Genomic DNA, 6,045 nt, shown 5'->3' with positions numbered 1-6,045 from the left:
TCTGTAGAGAGATATTGTGCAGAGGGGTTTATGTCATTTACTGACAGCCTGTAAGCTCCTTGGCATGATCCTTTCTCTAGTTTCCCCACTATGTGTGGGGAATGTGTCATTCCACTAATCACAGTATCCTGGATTATTTTTCCTCCTTGTTCAAATTTAGCATTCCCATGGGTGCACAATACCTTTAGTTTATTACCGGTTTCCTTTGAAAGGATATCCACATTAATATCCATTTCTTCTCTTTGTGCTTAAGAGCAGAGCATTAGCAGACTGGGGTATGACTGGACTATTGAGGGTGAAAGCCTCAAAAACCATCATAGCCCAGACTGCCTCTAACCAGGCTTTCTCATAGCCAGGGAAATTTTGGTCCAGCCCCTGGGGAGGGGAGGATTCTTATGCTACTAGTATCTATTTTCCTTCACTATTTTTCTGTAACAGTACTGCTCCCACAGAATCAGCTCATGTTGAAATTCTTATTATGAATAACTTTCCTTTGACTGGGAATTTTAGTGCAGGAGCTTCTCAAGCAGCTTCTTTCACGTTAGATAAAGCATTGTTTTGCTCTTTGCTCCAGCTCCCTTCCTGATTCTTTTTCTGTCATTTTCATAATGCTCTGCTGGTACTAGCAAAGATGGATACGCTGCCATAAGATACTAGTGCAGTTATAGATATGCTGCCATAGAAATTAAATCCTCCCAGCACACTTCAGAGTTGGGACTGATTAGTGGGAGTCTTTATTTCACAGAAAGTTTAACCTTTCTAGCATCTATCCATCTTCTTGTTTCACCAGTTCCAATTCCCAAGCAGTTAACCTGGGGTTGCATTAATTGTGCCGTATTCAAATTGACTTTAAATCCCATTTGGTCTATTAATTTTAAAACTCAGCTACTTCTCTCTTGTACCTCTTCTTCTGTAGCTGCGGTCCCCTGAATATCATCCACATAAGACAATTTATTTTCTTTGTCCCCCAGATACCATCATTCAAACACTTTCCTAATGCAAGCGTGTGCATCAGGACAGGTGCTCGGCCCTGTGGGATGCAAGTAAAAGTATATTGTTTGTCTCTTAATGTGAAAGCAACTCTGTAAATTGCTTCTTCCCCTGTGTTTTGCCATATGGGAGTTTGCTGTGAATTGTGGGGGTGTGTTTGTGCCGCTTGCTCTCCTAATTCATCCGCTGTCCAAGGAGCCTGACTCAGCTTCGGGGCTGCCGGGGCAGTGGAGATACCTGTGCTCCACTGGGAGTGGGTGGTTGGTATCATGTCCTGCTGACATTTGAGCAGCTCTCCATCAGTTCATTAAAGACTTTCCATCTTCCTCAAGCTTATGGACTGATGTTAATGCTGCCAATTGCATCCTTGTCTTACCATTCTGCTGGGCAATTTGATTAAATGCCCATGATGGCGTCATTAAATGCTCATCAAGGAGGTGCCCAACGTGCAATGAATAAAAGCTGGTGGAGCACACGCTCTAATCAACTTACCACTGAATTCACATTTAATTCAAAATTTGAAGCAGTTTCTCTAAGTCCTACACTCCACTCTACCGTTGTGCTTTCTTTCAGCGGCTTCATATCTGCAGCTACCTGCCTTGGGGTCACTTTTTTCATTGTAACAGCTACAGCAGTTTGATCTGCCGTACCTGTTTGCCCCAGGATGGCACTTGTAGTCTTTGTGGGATATGCTGCTATTCTCAACTTCTCTTTCTTTTCCCATTTGCCCATATCATCCTTGAAATCCTCCTCTGATGGCTCCCGATCCAGTGCTCTCCACCACTTCCTGCAGCTACCGCAGTTATTTTTAATTTTTGCATCCCAATCTGCTTTTGCAAGTGTCTAATTTTAGCTTCACATTTACTATGATCAGGTCCCTTTTGAGCTCTCCCTTGCTCTAGGGTGAATCACTGCACTATATATGTTAATCCCTATCCCTACTTCTGCAGCTTTTCCTACTCTTTTTTCTAAATTCATCTGATTCTCTAATTGCCATCGCACCTCCTTATTGCCTTTTTGGGCCACTAGATGGTATTCCTTTTCTAAAGACAAACTTATTTCAAGTCACTTGATAGACTCTTTTAAAACACAATTTTCCCATTGAAGCAGCTGATATTCTGGTGTTGCCTTGGCTCAGTTGGCACGGATTATTGCTGCTTCCCATACCAGTCCCACTAACAGAGGCGGCATATACTCGAGCCTCCCTTCATCCGCTCTCCCGTATTGGGGAACATTTGGTCTCTATCACCCATCGGCTTCCTGTGGGCTGGAGAGGCGCCCACAGCCCCTGCTGTAATCTCTGATATTGTTGGGATTTCCTGTAGTCCTCCAGTATTCCTGGTTTTAGGCTTTTTCCTGAGTCTCTTTAGATTTTTCCCATGCTTTCAATTTCGTCTTAAGGTATCCTTTAAGTATTGCGCACAAGGCTGGTCAGATTTATAAGATGCCTTGAATGAGATTGCTCAGAGGAGAAGACTTTGAGGATCTACCCAGTCACACCCTCCACCAAAAGATGCTATAAATTCCCTTTTCCTGACAGTGGAGCAGATTTGTAGGATTATGTAGCTGCTTAGAGCTAAACACGACTCATGTCCTTTGGGTGGGTCATGGAAGCCTTCATGCCATTTCCCCAATCCTCACGAAACGTGGCTGCAAGCTCTATAAAAAGTGATCTGGAGAAAGCCAAGGTGATGGGTCAGCCCAGGTTAAACCCTCCTGTAGATGGAGCATGGGCTGGCGAGGGGGGAAGAAAGGAGAAAAGCCTTTCTCTGAGCCAGACCCAACCATATCCTCTGGTATCTGCGTGTCCCAGTGCCTCAGTGCCTCGCTGAGCAGTCTCTTGCTGTTGTCGCTGCTGCTGCTGTGGGTGGATCTGTCTGTCTGTCTCTCTGTGTAAAGAAATACGAAACAGAATTATTTTTCATTTTGGAATCGTGCTGCTGCTGACATGATATTAAGAATAAAAAAAATATATTTCTGGTCTAGCATCCTGAGTTTGGCTCTTTCATCCTTCTGCTGTCCAGATTCAAGTTGGCCGTCTTGCCTGCAGGTAGTATGCAACATCCAACCTGGGACCCATTACAGCAGGAGATTTGCAACTGGCACACATGTGAAATGTTAGCTCAGAGGTGGAAAATGGTCCCTTGTTTGCAGATGAGCTGATCTAAGCCTTTCTTTGCCAGGTTATTACCAATTGCACAATTATGCATGGGACAGTAGTTGGGAGGTCTCTTTTAAATAGTAACACAGCAGGGGGCTTGCCTTCCTACGTGCTTTCTCTCCCAGCATTTGTCACTATTTCTGTTCAGTTCCAGTAACGCTGGCCATGTAGGAACGCTGGCGTATGCACTGTGCCTGGTAACGTAGTCTGGTGTGCCTGTAACCAGGCTATGCAACCCCAGTCCTAAGTGTGTTGAACACCCTTCTAAGAGTAATTAGGGGTGGATCCTGCTTGCTTAAGCATAGGGACTATTTTAGATGACCTAAGGCGTCTGCTGTGTCCATGTGGGAGTGGTGGATGGGATTCAGGATGCCCAGGAACTGGAATGCACCCCCAAAGACCAGAAGAGATGCCCAAGGCCACATAAGTGTTTCCTACTCTAGAGTTATCCTTATGTTTAAGGAAACCTGTTCCAGTCACTACTGCATGCTTGGCTTTTACGTGAAAGCCAGACTCTTTCTCTGGTTAAATCCCTTCCAGAATCAGAGACAGAGGTGGATTAATGTATTGCTGGCACAGGTCTGGACCATGCATCCAGGCACCCCAGCACTGTCTGAGAGGGAGTTTCCTAATTTAGGACTTGTAAGGATACCCTGTATCTTCATAGTGCTCGTTAAAGTGTTACAGCTGTAATGAATTCATCTTCATTACACGCTTGGGAGGTAGAGGAGTACTTTTGTCCCTGTAAAAGGCTGACAGATAAAAGGAGGCAGAGAATCAGAGAGACTCAGACCAGGCGCAGAGCCTGAAAAGTAATTACATGCCTAAACAGCTTTGGGAAGAAGTGTCTAAGTGGCAGATCTGGAGCTTGAACCTCTGTCAGCCCCCTCAGGACCAAATCTTTCTTCTTGTGCTGTGATGGTACGGATCAGAAGAACTCAATTATTTACAAATCCTATAGCCGCAGGTATGCGTGCACACACGCACCGCCCCCCTGGAGATGGGAATTGATTCGGATAAGGCTGCGGCTGACCTGAGCTGTCATTTGTACTGCTAATCCAGCTCAAATCAGACTTGTTTCTTTCCCCAGGGACCAGAAAAGGTACTGCACTTTCCACTGCGAAGAATTTGTTTTCAGTTTTCTTGCACTTGTTCATTATAATTTTGGGGAAAATGCTAGGTTTTCTAGGGGAAAGACAATCTTTTGACATTTTTCTGGCATGTCCGAAAGCAGAAAGTATCTGAAATGTCTTGAAAACTGATCAGGAGATTATTTTTTAATTTTTTTTTTTAACTGAATAGAGAGGTTTGCAAAGATTAGGTAAGGGATTTAACACCCCATGTGACTGCACCTCAGAGGTGCTAACACAGCTTTGCACCACTCTCGTTGTGCAGTTGGTATGGTTGGCGGTGGCAGGTCAATAAAATGAGCGTTTGGAGATTAGACATTTTCCAGACTTGCTAGTACTATGCTTCAAATGAACGAGGGTTTCTTCATGACTCTGTTAATGAATTCACTTCAACCATCTTGTACACGGGGCGTATCACTGAGGAGCAGCTGGAGCATGTGCACATGTTGACTTCCCTACTGCAAGCCTCCCAAAACCACATATGTCCCAGCAGGGATGGGACCCACCCAGACTCCTCCTGCATCCCCCAGATCCTCTCCCCCAGAACTGTGGGGGGTTTGGGTCCTGATCTAAATTCCCAGTATACAGACCCCAACTCCAAAATACTCCCTCCAGCTCTAACCAGCCACTGTCATGTGTTTCTGTATGCGATGTTCAGAGGTTTAGTCTGGGATGGAGCAACTGGTTATGAAACTCATCTGAAACACAGGTTTGAATTAGACTTGAACCACAGCGATGCAAGACGGGACGGGCTCGGTGGTGAGCTCCAGTGCCTGATGGGGTCATGGTCCATCCTCATTGATTTTCCTGGAGGCATAATGATGCAAAATCTATTTTTTTTACTCCTGACATTAGTTCCACTTAGTCTCTTTGCAATTATTTTCTCTGGACACAGCAGGGTGAATTGATCTGCAAAATATTTTCAGGGATGGAAGAGGATTAAGTATCTCACACAGACAGTTCAATGCAACAGTTGTTACCCAGGATGGCAGAGAGAAAAACAGGGTGGGGTAAGGGAGTTGTTCATTTTCCTTCCACTAAGGTCAGCCTTAAATAACTCTCCTACCTCCCTTGGAGGCCGAGACAAGATAATAAGGACAAAAATGTCAGAGCAAAGCATGGGGCCCCTCTATTTACAGCAAAGGCCAAATCGCTAACCAACAGATCGGAGCTTGCTTTCTAAACACCGATAAGCGGCAACTTTGAATTAACAGCCCCAGTTCCTCCGCTGCTGTAAATCAGCCTGACCCCAACTGCCTGCGGCACCCCAGTGCCTCCCCCCAGCCCGGGGCTCCCCGGCAGGAGGAGGGGGCTGCAGCAGCAGGCTCACCCCTCCTGGCCCCCGGAGATCCCTGTGCCTGGCTCCAAACACCCCCCACCTCCCCCTCCCCAGTCCCCTAACACTAACAAGCCTTATCAGTAGGATTTACACCTCCTTGTCTAGGAACCCATAGACAAGCCTATGGACCGGTTACCGGTGTGCATCCAAATCCTTAAAGTAGCTTTAAGTGCTCAAAATGATCCACTTATCCAGTGATAATTAATGATATCAGACCTGGGTGTCCCCGTGCCCTGGCAGGGGAGATCAGAACACTCTACAGTGGGGTCCAGCCAACTGCGAGCAGGGAGGGGGTCAGGCCTTCTGCAAGTCCTTGGCACCTCCCAACCCTGGCAGAGCATCCCAGGAGTGAGGAATAACCAGTGTAGTTGGCGATAACACCAGGAAGACGGATGTCTGGAAGCATCCACTGCTTGGAAGAACAA

This window comes from Platalea leucorodia (assembly GCF_965183815.1).
Source record: "Platalea leucorodia genome assembly, chromosome: 7".
NCBI classification, from domain to species: Eukaryota; Metazoa; Chordata; class Aves; order Pelecaniformes; family Threskiornithidae; genus Platalea; species Platalea leucorodia.
Note: the sequence above shows the minus strand (reverse complement) of the source record.